Genomic DNA, 16,000 nt, shown 5'->3' with positions numbered 1-16,000 from the left:
TGTGAAACATTCTGGGGTGGTGGTATTGTTCCTGGGGTATTGTGAAACATTCTGGGATGGTGATATTGTTCCTGGGATATTGTGAAACATTCTGGGGTGGTGATATTGTTCCTGGGATATTGTGAAACATTCTGGGGTGGTGATATTGTTCCTGGGGTATTGTGAAACATTCTGGGGTGGTGATATTGTTCCTGGGGTATTGTGAAACATTCTGGGGTGGTGATATTGTTCCTGGGATATTGTGAAACATTCTGGGGTGGTGATATTGTTCCTGGGGTATTGTGAAACATTCTGGGGTGGTGGTATTGTTCCTGGGGTATTGTGAAACATTCTGGGGTGGTGATATTGTTCCTGGGATATTGTGAAACATTCTGGGGTGGTGATATTGTTCCTGGGATATTGTGAAACATTCTGGGGTGGTGATATTGTTCCTGGGATATTGTGAAACATTCTGGGGTGGTGATATTGTTCCTGGGGTATTGTGAAACATTCTGGGGTGGTGATATTGTTCCTGGGGTATTGTAAAACACTCTGGGGTGGTGATATTGTTCCTGGGGTATTGTGAAACATTCTGGGGTGGTGATATTGTTCCTGGGGTATTGTGAAACATTCTGGGGTGGTGATATTGTTCCTGGGGTATTGTGAAACATTCTGGGGTGGTGATATTGTTCCTGGGGTGGTGATATTGTTCCTGGGGTGGTGATATTGTTCCTGGGGTGGTAATATTGTTCCTGGGGTGGTAATATTGTTCCTGGGGTGGTAACATTGTTACTGGGGTGGTGATATTGTTCCTGGGGTGGTATTGTTCCTGGGGTGGTGATATTGTTCCTGGGGTGGTGACATTGTTCCTGGGGTGGTGATATTGTTCCTGGGGTGGTGATATTGTTCCTGGGGTGGTAATATTGTTCCTGGGGTGGTAATATTGTTCCTGGGGTGGTAATATTGTTCCTGGGGTGGTGATATTGTTCCTGGGGTGGTGATATTGTTCCTGGGGTGGTAACATTGTTCCTGGGGTGGTGATATTGTTCCTGGGGTGGTGATATTGTTCCTGGGGTGGTAATATTGTTCCTGGGGTGGTAATATTGTTCCTGGGGTGGTAATATTGTTCCTGGGGTGGTAATATTGTTCCTGGGGTGGTATTGTTCCTGGGGTGGTAATATTGTTCCTGGGGTGGTGATATTGTTCCTGGGGTGGTAATATTGTTCCTGGGGTGGTAATATTGTTCCTGGGGTGGTAATATTGTTCCTGGGGTGGTAATATTAAGTGCAGAACAGATACTATAACAAGAAATAAATTAAACAAGTTACATAAAAACAGATAAACAAGCGGCACCAAGAAGCGGGAGGAGGACCACCATCTTACTCTCCTCTACCACAACAACTGTTGAACGTTTCTCTTCAACAGGAAGGGGGAGGGGGGAGCGAAACGTGTCGATTGCCTCTTTTTTTTCCAACTGATGATCCCCACTAATCTCAGCATTTCTTTAAGCGGAGGAGAATATTGTTAACTTTTAAAATACATCTGATAAAAACACACACAAACGAGTGGGACTACAGGTGGGCGTGGTCCACTAGTGTCACTAGTAGTAGTAGTAGTAGTAGTAGTAGTAAGTGTAACCATTCATGGTATCCACTCATTCATCCCTCCCGGACCAGGGCACGCCTGGTTTGGGACCAGGCCGTGGAGACCATGATTCCTGGAACTATGCACAGGTAACCTCTCCTCCCTCCTCCTTCAGGCTTGTTACGGTTCCAGTAGCCAATGGTGAGTGTGTGTGTATTAACATAGTCACCCTTCCACTGACTCAGCGCTCTCTCTCTCTCTCTCTCTCTCTCTCTCACACACACACACGCGCACAGTGTGTGTGACTCGACCCCTGCAACCACAACTATGTGAGTACATGCACGCGCGCACGCACGGGCGCACGTCGGACCTTTCAACGGGTCCTGGGACCACGGTACTGGTCCTCAACTGAGGGGGCACTAAGCAAATACCACAGGGGATGAACGAGGGGGCACTAAGCAAATACCACAAGAGGGTGAACGAGGGGGCACTAAGCAAATACCACAAGAGGGTGAACGAGGGGGCACTAAGCAAATACCACAAGAGGGTGAACGAGGGGGCACTAAGCAAATGCCACAAGAGGGTGAACGAGGGGGCATTAAGCAAATACCACAGGGGATGAACGAGGGGGCACTAAGCAAATACCACAAGAGGGTGAACGAGGGGGCACTAAGCAAATACCACAAGGGGGTGAACGAGGGGGCACTAAGCAAATACCACAAGGGGATGAACAAGGGGGCACTAAGCAAATACCACAAGAGGATGAACGAGGGGGCACTAAGCAAATACCACAAGAGGGTGAACGAGGGGGCACTAAGCAAATACCACAAGGGGGTGAACAAGGGGGCACTAAGCAAATACCACAGGGGATGAACAAGGGGGCACTAAGCAAATACCACAAGGGGGTGAACGAGGGGGCACTAAGCACCTACCACAGGGAATGAACGAGGGGGCACTAAGCAAATACCACAAGGGGGTGAACGAGGGGGCATTAAGTACCTCCCACAGGGGATAAACGTGAGTGAGGCAGAGACTCGGAGGTGATATGATCACGACGTAGAACATACTCGGGGTGGAGAATTGGCACCCATATATTAACGAATTGAATACAGAGGACGATTGAAAACTAAAGATGAAGTTAAGGGAGACTATGAAGAAGTGTTCAAGGGCGAAGCCTTGATGCAGGTGAAGAGCTCTTGATGCCAGGAATTGGATCAACCCTTCCCCTTGGATGAAACTTGCTCAAGTTCCACCCTTCAGGCGTTGTGCAACCCCTGGAATACTTACAACACTAGGTACTGGAGTGTCTTATACAGTATATAACATCCAGCAGTAGGTACTGGAGTGTCTTACACAGTATATAACATCCAGCAGTAGGTACTGGAGTGTCTTATACAGTATATAACATCCAGCAGTAGGTACTGGAGTGTCTTATACAGTATATAACATCCAGCAGTAGGTACTGGAGTGTCTTATACAGTATATAACATCCAGCAGTAGGTACTGGAGTGTCTTATACAGTATATAACATCCAGCAGTAGGTACTGGAGTGTCTTACACAGTATGTAAGATCCAGCAGTAGGTACTGGAGTGTCTTACACTGTATATAACATCCAGCAGTAGGTACTGGAGTGTCTTACACAGTATATAACATCCAGCAGTAGGTACTGGAGTGTCTTATACAGTATATAACATCCAGCAGTAGGTACTGGAGTGTCTTATACAGTATATAACATCCAGCAGTAGGTACTGGAGTGTCTTATACAGTATATAACATCCAGCAGTAGGTACTGGAGTGTCTTATACAGTATATAACATCCAGCAGTAGGTACTGGAGTGTCTTATACAGTATATAACATCCAGCAGTAGGTACTGGAGTGTCTTATACAGTATATAACATCCAGCAGTAGGTACTGGAGTGTCTTATACAGTATATAACATCCAGCAGTAGGTACTGGAGTGTCTTATACAGTATATAACATCCAGCAGTAGGTACTGGAGTGTCTTATACAGTATATAACATCCAGCAGTAGGTACTGGAGTGTCTTATACAGTATATAACATCCAGCAGTAGGTACTGGAGTGTCTTATACAGTATATAACATCCAGCAGTAGGTACTGGAGTGTCTTATACAGTATATAACATCCAGCAGTAGGTACTGGAGTGTCTTATACAGTATATAACATCCAGCAGTAGGTACTGGAGTGTCTTATACAGTATATAACATCCAGCAGTAGGTACTGGAGTGTCTTACACTGTATATAACATCCAGCAGTAGGTACTGGAGTGTCTTACACTGTATATAACATCCAGCAGTAGGTACTGGAGTGTCTTACACAGTATGTAAGATCCAGCAGTAGGTACTGGAGTGTCTTACACTGTATATAACATCCAGCAGTAGGTACTGGAGTGTCTTACACAGTATATAACATCCAGCAGTAGGTACTGGAGTGTCTTATACAGTATATAACATCCAGCAGTAGGTACTGGAGTGTCTTATACAGTATATAACATCCAGCAGTAGGTACTGGAGTGTCTTATACAGTATATAACATCCAGCAGTAGGTACTGGAGTGTCTTATACAGTATATAACATCCAGCAGTAGGTACTGGAGTGTCTTATACAGTATATAACATCCAGCAGTAGGTACTGGAGTGTCTTATACAGTATATAACATCCAGCAGTAGGTACTGGAGTGTCTTATACAGTATATAACATCCAGCAGTAGGTACTGGAGTGTCTTATACAGTATATAACATCCAGCAGTAGGTACTGGAGTGTCTTATACAGTATATAACATCCAGCAGTAGGTACTGGAGTGTCTTATACAGTATATAACATCCAGCAGTAGGTACTGGAGTGTCTTATACAGTATATAACATCCAGCAGTAGGTACTGGAGTGTCTTACACTGTATATAACATCCAGCAGTAGGTACTGGAGTGTCTTACACTGTATATAACATCCAGCAGTAGGTACTGGAGTGTCTTACACAGTATGTAAGATCCAGCAGTAGGTACTGGAGTGTCTTACACTGTATATAACATCCAGCAGTAGGTACTGGAGTGTCTTACACAGTATATAACATCCAGCAGTAGGTACTGGAGTGTCTTACACAGTATTTAAGATCCAGCAGTAGGTACTGGAGTGTCTTACACAGTATATAACATCCAGCAGTAGGTACTGGAGTGTCTTACACAGTATATAACATCCAGCAGTAGGTACTGGAGTGTCTTACACAGTATTTAAGATCCAGCAGTAGGTACTGGAGTGTCTTACACAGTATATAACATCCAGCAGTAGGTACTGGAGGGTCTTACACAGTATATAACATCCAGCAGTAGGTACTGGAGTGTCTTACACAGTATATAACATCCAGCAGTAGGTACTGGAGGGTCTTACACAGTATAAAATATCCAGCAGTAGGTACTGGAGTGTCTTACACAGTATATAACATCCAGCAGTAGGTACTGGAGTGTCTTACACAATATTTAAGATCCAGCAGTAGGTACTGGAGTGTCTTACACAGTATATAACATCCAGCAGTAGGTACTGGAGTGTCTTACACAGTATATAACATCCAGCAGTAGGTACTGGAGTGTCTTACACAGTATATAACATCCAGCAGTAGGTACTGGAGTGTCTTACACAGTATATAACATCCAGCAGTAGGTACTGGAGTGTCTTATACAGTATATAACATCCAGCAGTAGGTACTGGAGTGTCTTACACTGTATATAACATCCAGCAGTAGGTACTGGAGTGTCTTACACAGTATATAACATCCAGCAGTAGGTACTGGAGTGTCTTACACAGTATATAACATCCAGCAGTAGGTACTGGAGGGTCTTACACAGTATAAAACATCCAGCAGTAGGTACTGGAGTGTCTTACACAGTATATAACATCCAGCAGTAGGTACTGGAGTGTCTTACACAATATTTAAGATCCAGGAGTAGGTACTGGAGTGTCTTATACAGTATATAACATCCAGCAGTAGGTACTGGAGTGTCTTACACTGTATATAACATCCAGCAGTAGGTACTGGAGTGTCTTACACAATATTTAAGATCCAGCAGTAGGTACTGGAGTGTCTTATACAGTATATAACATCCAGCAGTAGGTACTGGAGTGTCTTATACAGTATATAACATCCAGCAGTAGGTACTGGAGTGTCTTACACAGTATATAACATCCAGCAGTAGGTACTGGAGTGTCTTACACAGTATATAACATCCAGCAGTAGGTACTGGAGTGTCTTACACAGTCTTCCCTGGATACGACCCACAACAGATAGGAGCAGCAAGTGTGTCAGGAAACTGGTCCATTACGTTTCTCTGTGCCTGGAAATCGAACCCGGAATCTTGTGATTGCTAGCCGAATGTTCTCAGCAGTGAGGTTCCCCTACCCCACCAGGATGGGGTGGGGGGAAAAGAATGAAAGTGAGTGGGGTGGATGGGGACAGACATACGGGGGGGGCAATGATGGAGACAGGTAAGTTGGTGGGGGATGGAGGAAGTTGAAAGGTAGTGAGGGGTGGGGGATTGACGGAAGCAGCCATGCCACCCCCTCCCCCCGCTACGGTAACTAGACCAACCATGAGAGAGTAGAAGTAGGTCAAGGTCACGTGATGGTAGCAGTAGGTGACTGCTGGTTTAGTAGGCATGGCGGCCATCTTTGTCTCCACCTGTACTACACTCCACCACCTGCTGGACACTCAACCCACCTGCTGGACACTCAACCCACCTGCTGGACACTCAACCCACCTGCTGGACACTCAATCACCTGCAGTACGCTCAACCACCTACTGGACAATCAACCCATCTGCTGGACACTCAACCACCTGCTGGACACTCAACTCACCTGCTGGACACTCAACCACCTGTAGTACGCTCAACCACCTGCTGAACACTCAACCCTCCTGCTGGGCACTCAACCACCTGCTGGACACTCAACCACCTGGTGGACTCTCAACCCACCTGCTGGACACTCAACCCACCTGGTGGACACTCAACCCACCTGGTGGACTCTCAACCCACCTGCTGAACACTCAACCCACCTGGACTCTCAACCCACCTGCTGGACACTCAACCACCTGTAGTACGCTCAACAACCTACTGGACACTCAACCACCTGCTGGACACTCAACCACCTGCTGGACATTCAACCCACCTGCTGAACACTCAACCACCTGCTGAACACTCAGCCACCTGCTGGACACTCAACCACCTGCTGAACACTCAACCACCTGTTGAACACTCAACCCACCTGCTGAACACTCAACCACCTGCTGGACGCTCAACCAACCTGTTGAACACTCAACCACCTGCTGGACACTCAACCACTTGCTAGACACTCAACCACCTGCTAGACACTCAACCACCTGCTGGACGCTCCACCCACCTGTTGAACACTCAACCACCTGCTGGACACTCAGCCACCTGCTGGACACTCAACCCACCTGTTGAACACTCAGTTCACCTGCTGGACACCCAACCACCTGCTGGACACTCGTTCACCTGCTGGACACTCGTTCACCTGCTGGACACTCAGTCCACCTGCTGGACACTCAGTCCACCTGCTGAACACTCAACCACCTGCTGGACACTCAACCCACCTGTAGAACACCCAACCACCTGCTGGACACTCAACCACCTGCAGGACACTCAACCACCTGCTGGACACTCAGTTCACCTGCTGGACACTCAACCACATGCTGAACACTCAGTTCACCTGCTGGACACTCAACCACCTGCTGGACACCCAGTCCACCTGCTGAACACTCAGTTCACCTGCTGGACACTCAACCACCTGCTGGACACTCAACCACCTGCTGGACACTCAACCCACCTGTTGAACACTCAACCACCTGCTGGACACTCAACCACCTGCAGGACACTCAACCACCTGCTGGACACTCAGTCCACCTGCTGGACACTCAACCACCTGTTGAACGCTCAACCACCTGCTGGATACTCAGTACACCTGGACACTCAATTACTTGCTGGACACTCAACCAGCTGCTAGACACTCAACCACCTGTTGAACACTCAACCACCTGCTGGACACTCAACCCACCTGCTGGACACTCAGTCCACCTGCTGGACACTCAACCACCTGGATACTCAACGACCTGTTGAACACTCAACCACCTGCTGGATACTCAGTACACCTGGACACTCAATTACTTGCTGGACACTCAACTAGCTGCTGGACACTCAGCCACCTGCTGGACACTCAGCCACCTGCTGGACACTCAAAACCACCTGCTGGACATTCAACCACCTGCTGGGCACTCAACCCACCTGAACACTCAACCACCTGCTGGACACTCAGTCCGCCTGCAGGACACTCAACTACCTTCTAGACACTCAGTCCACCTGCTGGACATTCAACCACGTGCTGGACACTCAACTCACCTGCTGAATACTCAACCACCTGCTGGACACTCAGTCCACCTGCTGAATACTCAACCACCTGCTGGACACTCAGTCCACCTGCTGGACACTCAACCACCTGGATACTCAACCACCTGTTGAACGCTCAACCACCTGCTGGATACTCAGTACACCTGGACACTCAATTACTTTCTGGACACTCAACCAGCTGCTAGACACTCAACCACCTGCTGGACACTCAACCCACCTGTTGAACACTCAACCACCTGCTGGACACTCAACCACCTGGATACTCAACCACCTGTTGAACACTCAACCACCTGCTGGATACTCAGTACACCTGGACACTCAACCAGCTGCTGGACACTCAACCACCTGCTGGACACTCAAAACCACCTGCTGGACATTCAACCACCTGCTGGGCACTCAACCCACCTGAACACTCAACCACCTGCTGGACACTCAGTCCGCCTGCAGGACACTCAACTACCTTCTAGACACTCAGTCCACCTGCTGGACATTCAACCACGTGCTGGACACTCAACTCACCTGCTGGACACTCAACTCACCTGCTGAATACTCAACCACCTGCTGGGCACTCAACCACCTGCTGGACACTCAACCCACCTGCTGAACACTCAACCACCTGCTGGACACTCAACCCACCTGAACACTCAACCACCTGCTGGACATTCAGTTCACCTGCTGGATACTCACCCACCTGCTGGACACTCAACCACCTGCTGGACACTGAACCTGCTGAACACTCCACCTGCTGAACACTCCACCTGCTGAACACTCCACCACCTGAACACTCCACCACCTGCTGAACACTCCACCACCTGCTGAACACTCCACCTGCTGAACCAAGGAGGGTAATCCTTGGCTCGCTGGTTGCACGAGTCGTGGAAGCCCTTAAAGTCAAAAACGGGCGTCAGACGTCAGGTGTCAGTCGTCAGTTATGTCAGTCGTCAGGTGTGTCAGATGTCACTTATGTCAGACGTCAGTTATGTCTGTCGTCAGGTGCGTCAGACGTCAAGTGTGTCAGAGACGTCAGGTGTGAGCTTGGCAAAACATGAACATAAGGGCACATCCACAGCTGGCACTAATGTCACACAGTACCCATAACAACGTTAGCTTTAACACAATGGACAGCCACAGCAGAGTTGTGGGTTGATGGGGAGGTGGGAGGGTTGTGGGCTGATGGAGAGGTGGGAGGGTTGTGGGTTGATGGAGAGGTGGGAGGGTTGTGGGCTGATGGAGAGGTGGGAGGGTTGTGGGTTGATGGAGAGGTGGGAGGGTTGTGGGTTGATGGAGAGGTGGGAGGGTTGTGGGTTGATGGAGAGGTGGGAGGGTTGTGGGCTGATGGAGAGGTGGGAGGGTTGTGGGTTGATGGAGAGGTGGGAGGGTTGTGGGTTGATGGAGAGGTGGCAGATTGACCTCCAAACATGAAGATAATTTTGGATTTTCTGAGTTGGGGATGAGGTGTGACTCTTAGGCTGAGGTTAAGGTCTGGCTCCCGGGCTGGGGTTGAGGTCTGGCTCCTGGCCTAGAATTGAGGTCTGGCTCTTGGGATGGACTGGGGTTGACAGAGTGTCTTGATGCTGCTGAGGGATTCCCAAGCCAAGGAAGACAGATCTACCTTCCCTTGGATCAAACCTGCCTATTCCTGTTACCCAGGTGATGTTACTCCCCCTCCCTCCTTCCCGTAGCCCTAGAGGGTTCACCACTGGCCAGTGACTATAATGTATGTTGTATATAGTATATGTATATGTAATATATGTTGTATATAGTATATATTAGTAGGCTGGTGACGTGGCCTGGCTCCAGCATGTGTGTTATGTGTTGGTGCTCTGAGGGAGGGGGAGGGGAGGGGGGGATGTCCTCCACCTTGAGCCATGCATGAGTATATGTGGGTCAAAGCCATACCCCCTTCCCCATCCTAACCCCCCTCTTCGGAGACTTCCCAACACTCCCCCCCCCTTCCCCATCACCAGCAACCTTCTCCCCCCTCCCCTAATGTTGCTGCTTGTCATACAACACAAACTATCTTAAGATCCATCAAGGTGTGTGTGTATAACCCTCTCTGTCTCTCCCAACACTGACACTTCTCCCACAGTGTTAATGTGTACTGGTTGATGTGTCCTTCAAAATTCCTTTCTCTCAACGAGTGTAGTTTCAGTTAACTCTATTTTCTCCACATTGTTGAAGTTTTTTCCTGCTGCCCTTTCACTTGACCCGTCCACACTTATATCCTGCTACTTCACCAAGGAGAAAACTTTCATCCTGCTCTTTCACCCTACACGCACCTTTTCACTCTCTACTGCTTCCATGCCAAGGACGATGGTGTACTTTTCTCCTGCTCTGGGAGCAGCTCTCTACTTCTACCATGCCAAGGACGCCAGAGTAACTTTTTCCTCAGCGAGTAATTGTCTACTTCCATGCCAAGAACGACAGAGTACCTTTCCTTGAGTAACACGCCACTGCCACAGTGCCGAGAACGACAGTGTACCTCTTCTCCAGTAACATGCTACTTCCATCATGCCAAGAACGACAGTGTACCTCTCCTCTTCTCTAGTAACACGCTACTTCCACCGCGCCAAAAAGGCTAAAAGTACCTTCTTCTGAAGTAGCTTTTCTTCCATTATACCATTGTTTCTTCTCAAGTAACTTCAATTTGCACCATGCCAAGAACAACAAGGTACGTTCCTGCTCCAGTAACTCTCTACTTTTGCTAAGCCAAGGACGAGAGAGAGTACCTCTCCTCCAGTAACTCTCTACCTATAGAAAAACCCTCAGAGGTGCTTGTCTTTGTGGTTCTGTGCTTTTGTTTACTTGAAATGTTGACCAATGACATGACAGTTGACGTGTTGGTCAGTAGGAGAGTTTTTGATCCTGTATGTGTGATATCTGTTATGATATCCTGTATGTGTGACATCTGTTGTGATATCCTGTGTGACATCTGTTGTGATATTCTGTGTGATATCTTGTGTGACATCTGTTGTGATATCCTGTATGTGTGATATCTTGTGTGACATCTGTTGTGATATCCTGTATGTGTGACATCTGTTGTGATATCCTGTGTGACATCTGTTGTGATATTCTGTGTGATATCTTGTGTGACATCTGTTGTGATATCCTGTATGTGTGACATCTGTTGTGATAGCCTGTATGTGTGACATCTGTGATATCCTGTGTGACATCTGTTGTGATATCCTGTATGTGTGACATGTTATATCCTGTGTGACATCTGTTGTGATATCCTGTATGTGTGACATCTGTTGTGATATCCTGTGTGACATTTGTGATATCCTGTATGAGTGACATCTTTTGTGATATCCTGTAAGTGTGACATCATTGTTTGTCTTGTGTTGCAAGTTCTGAGGCACTGAGTGATGTTTGTGTACATCCGGGCGAGGTGGTCCCATTCTCTCTCTCTCTCTCTCTCTCTCTCTCTCTCTCTCTCTCTCTCTCTCTCTCTCTCTCTCTCTCTCTCTCCTTTCCTCCACGAATCTCTGGAGACACGAGTAGGAGGCACACCTTAAAGGCTTCTCCCTCCTTCCTTGTAGACTGTTTCACTGCCACTACCCTCTCTTTCCCTTCTTTCCCTCTCCCCTTCTGGCCTTCACACCACCTTAATACCTTTTCCCAGTTGTGCTGAAATACCTTATCCAGATCAGCGTTTCATGGATAACGTGAACCTTCATGTACTCTGGATGACAGGGACGTTCATGTACTCTGGATGACAAGGACGTTCATGTACTCTAAATGAAGGAACGTTTACACACACACACACACACACACACACACACACACACACACACACACACACACACACACACACACACACACACACACACACACAGGAGCTGAGTCTCGACCCCTGCAACCACAATTAGGTGAGTACACATACACACACATATACACTGAGGTTTACAACGAGACTAGTCCCGGAGCTAAGGGGCATGTCCTATGAGGAGAGGCTAAGGGAAATTGAGGTGATAACACTGGAGGACAGGAGGGACAGGGAAGATATGATAACAGCATATAAAATACTAAGAGGAATCGACAAGATGGACAGACACAGGATGTTCCAGAGATGGGACACAGCAACAAGGAGTCACAATTGGAAGTTGAAGACTCAGATGAATCACAGGGACGTTAGGAAGTATTTCTTCAGTCACAGAGTTATCAGGAAGTGGAATAGTCTGGAAAGTGATGTTGTGAAAGCAGGATCCATACATAGCTTTAAGAAGAGGTATGATAAAGCTCATGGAGCAGGGAGAGAGTGGATCTAGCAGCGATCAGTGAAGAGGCGGGGGCCAGGAGCTAACTCGACTCCTGCAACCACAATTAGGTGAGTACACACACGAAACAAGCAACAAATAGGTCAAAGATAGTGATGGAGAGAGTGAGGGAGGTACAGGGAGGGAGGGGCGTGAGGGAGAGACAGGGAGTGGAGGTGTGAGGGAGGAGCAGGGAGGGAGAGGTGTGAGGGAGGAGCAGGGAGGGAGAGGTGTGAGGGAGGAGCAGGGAGGGAGAGGTGTGAGGGAGGAGCAGGGAGGGAGAGGTGTGAGGGAGGAGCAGGGAGGGAGAGGTGTGAGGGAGGAGCAGGGAGGGAGAGGTGTGAGGGAGGAGAGCAAGGACAAGAGATCCTCTAGCTCCTGGGTCGGGGAACTTGGGGTAAATTACCCCAAATGTTGTTAAATAAAAATCCCGGTGGTAATAAAGCCTCAATAAACATGTAAATAAAACTGCACAATTTTTTTTATTTAATAAGTCAGGAAAATTATATAAGTTACATTTTTTTCAAACGAATAATTTTTAGTTTTTGTTGGAAGCGATAAAAATAGTGGTGGGTATTGCAAGTACCTGTCTTTGTCAACAAGGATTTTCCACTCTCAATAACCTACAAAAACAAAGTACATTAATAGGTTGGACGTCGAAGACAGTGTCAGAATTGCTCTGACATCAAAAAGCCACAATTTTGATGTATCAAAAATGACATGCAGCCTTAATGACTCTCGTGTAGGCGATGAACTTGACACTGTTCATCGCAGTGATGTTCATAATAGTGATCTTGTTCAAAGTAGTGATGTTCATAATAGTAGTGACCTTGTTCACAGTAGTGACCTCGTTCATAGTGGTGACCTTGTTGATAATGACCGTGTTCATAGTAGTGATCTGCCTACCATGAGTCAGAACCAGCCTAGCATAAGTCAGAACTTGCCTACCATGAGTCAGAACCTGCCTAGCATTAGTCAGAACCAGCCTAGCATTAGTCAGAACCAGCCTAGCATTAGTCAGAACCAGCCTAGCATGAGTCAGAACCAGCCTAGCATGAGTCAGAACCAGCCTAGCATGAGTCAGAACCAGCCTAGCATTGGTCAGAACCTGCCTAGCATTGGTCAGAACCTGCCTAGCATGAGTCAGAACCAGCCTAGCATTGGTCAGAACCTGCCTAGCATGAGTCAGAACCAGCCTAGCATGAGTCAGAACCAGCCTAGCATTGGTCAGAACCTGCCTAGCATGAGTCAGAACCAGCCTAACATGAGTCAGAACCAGCCTAGCATGAGTCAGAACCAGCCTAGCATGAGTCAGAACCTGCCTAGCATGAGTCAGAACCAGCCTAGCATGAGTCAGAACCAGCCTAGCATGAGACAGTGGGACAAGTCATTAAGCTTCTAGAGTGAACATACAGAAGAGACAGGTGGTCACTCCCTCAGTCTGTGTTTGTGTGTGTCCACCTTAGCTACGATGGATATACAGCAGCCTTCTGTATCGTCAGAAGTAACTGAGCTGTGGATCCTCACTCGTGGCATCAGAGGAAATGCTCTTCAACTTCCTCGCTCTGTCATTGGTCGGGGTGTTGAGACAGCTGAGTTCTGAGGACCTGCATAATATAGGCCAGTAGGCTTGCTTCATGTTTTCCTCCATTTTTATGTTTTTTTCACTAGTGGGTCAGCTCCTGCGGCGTGTCATAGCACATGGTAGATACTGAACTGATTTGTGTTTTAATTTAGAAAATGGATACATCACTGCGCCGCTACTTTTTTGTATATGATAGTTACACAGTGAGAACAAAGTTATGTTCATATTCCATCTTGGATGATGGTGCTCACACAGTGATGAAATGTGTCAGTCTGAGCTGAGAGACATCAGTAGTGTCAGTCTGAGCTGGGAGACATCAGTAGTGTCAGTCTGAGCTGGGAGACATCAGTAGTGTCAGTCTGAGCTGGGAGACATCAGTAGTGTAAGTCTGAGCTGGGAGACATCAGTAGTGTAAGTCTGAGCTGGGAGACATCAGTAGTGTCAGTCTGAGCTGGGAGACATCAGTAGTGTCAGTCTGAGCTGGGAGACATCAGTAGTGTAAGTCTGAGCTGGGAGACATCAGTAGTGTAAGTCTGAGCTGGGAGACATCAGTAGTGTAAGTCTGAGCTGGGAGACATCAGTAGTGTCAGTCTGAGCTGGGAGACATCAGTAGTGTCAGTCTGAGCTGGGAGACATCAGTAGTGTAAGTCTGAGCTGGGAGACATCAGTAGTGTAAGTCTGAGCTGGGAGACATCAGTAGTGTAAGTCTGAGCTGGGAGACATCAGTAGTGTCAGTCTGAGCTGAGAGACATCAGTAGTGTCAGTCTGAGCTGGGAGACATCAGTAGTGTAAGTCTGAGCTGGGAGACATCAGTAGTGTCAGTCTGAGCTGGGAGACATCAGTAGTGTCAGTCTGAGCTGGGAGACATCAGTAGTGTCAGTCTGAGCTGGGAGACATCAGTAGTGTAAGTCTGAGCTGGGAGACATCAGTAGTGTAAGTCTGAGCTGGGAGACATCAGTAGTGTAAGTCTGAGCTGGGAGACATCAGTAGTGTAAGTCTGAGCTGGGAGACATCAGTAGTGTAAGTCTGAGCTGGGAGACATCAGTAGTGTCAGTCTGAGCTGGGAGACATCAGTAGTGTAAGTCTGAGCTGGGAGACATCAGTAGTGTAAGTCTGAGCTGGGAGACATCAGTAGTGTAAGTCTGAGCTGGGAGACATCAGTAGTGTCAGTCTGAGCTGGGAGACATCAGTAGTGTCAGTCTGAGCTGGGAGACATCAGTAGTGTAAGTCTGAGCTGGGAGACATCAGTAGTGTAAGTCTGAGCTGGGAGACATCAGTAGTGTCAGTCTGAGCTGGGAGACATCAGTAGTGTCAGTCTGAGCTGGGAGACATCAGTAGTGTCAGTCTGAGCTGGGAGACATCAGTAGTGTAAGTCTGAGCTGGGAGACATCAGTAGTGTCAGTAAGAACATTTTGGTTGTGGGTGACTCACAGGTAAGATATATGGACTGGGGGATTTGCCAGGTGTACTGGGGAATTGCCAAGTGTACCGAGGGAGTTGCCAGGTGTACTGGGGGAGTTGCTAGGTGTGCACAGGGGGAGTTGCCAGGTGTGTACCGAATAGTTGCCAGATGTACTGGGGAGTTGCCAGGTGTACCGAGGGAGTTGCCAGGTGTACTGGGGGAGTTGCCAGGTGTACTGGGGGAGTTGCCAGGTGTACTAGGGAAGTTGCCAGGTGTACTGGGGAGTTGCCAGGTGTACTGGGGGAGTTGCCAGGTGTACTAAGGGAGATGCCAGGTGTACTGGAGGAGTTGCCAGGTGTACTGGGGGAGTTGCCAGGTGTACTGAGGGAGATGCCAGGTGTACTGGAGGAGTTGCCAGGTGTACTGGGGAGTTGCCAGGTGTACTTGGGGAGTGGTGGAGAGTGAGAATGAAGGGAAAGTCGTGTCAACAATCACGACAGATTGCTCCTCCACCACCACCACCGTAATGACCAATTTAGCCCAGAAATGGCCAGGTTTCACGCCGGTGTGGGCGTTGGCGGGGTGTTTGGGCGGGCGTGTGGGGGCGGGGGGCAGACACCCCGAGGAAAGAGTGAAAGCTGGGGAACTGAGTGGGGGGAGGGGGGGCGGACAGTCCTTCAAAGGAGTCTTGATACCGATGAAGAGTTTTTGATCCAATGAACTGGGGCCGCCCTTGACTATGTTTTTGTTGTTATTGGTGGTGGT

At 48.1% G+C, this 16,000-nt stretch overlaps 2 protein-coding genes across 5 annotated transcripts in view; one reads left to right on the top strand and one right to left on the bottom strand.

Annotated features, from left to right (window-relative positions):
• LOC128684111 (ecdysone-induced protein 74EF) overlaps positions 1–16,000 on the bottom strand; it is a 1,067,593-nt gene that overhangs the window by 653,680 nt on the left and 397,913 nt on the right. The window lies entirely within an intron of this gene.
• Lsm11 (U6 snRNA-associated Sm-like protein LSm11) overlaps positions 1–16,000 on the top strand; it is a 60,198-nt gene that overhangs the window by 35,502 nt on the left and 8,696 nt on the right. The gene's annotated exons all lie outside the window — the stretch shown is intronic.

Source organism: Cherax quadricarinatus, chromosome 3, assembly GCF_038502225.1.
Source record: "Cherax quadricarinatus isolate ZL_2023a chromosome 3, ASM3850222v1, whole genome shotgun sequence".
Lineage (NCBI taxonomy): Eukaryota > Metazoa > Arthropoda > Malacostraca > Decapoda > Parastacidae > Cherax > Cherax quadricarinatus.
This window is presented reverse-complemented; position numbering and strand designations above follow the sequence as displayed.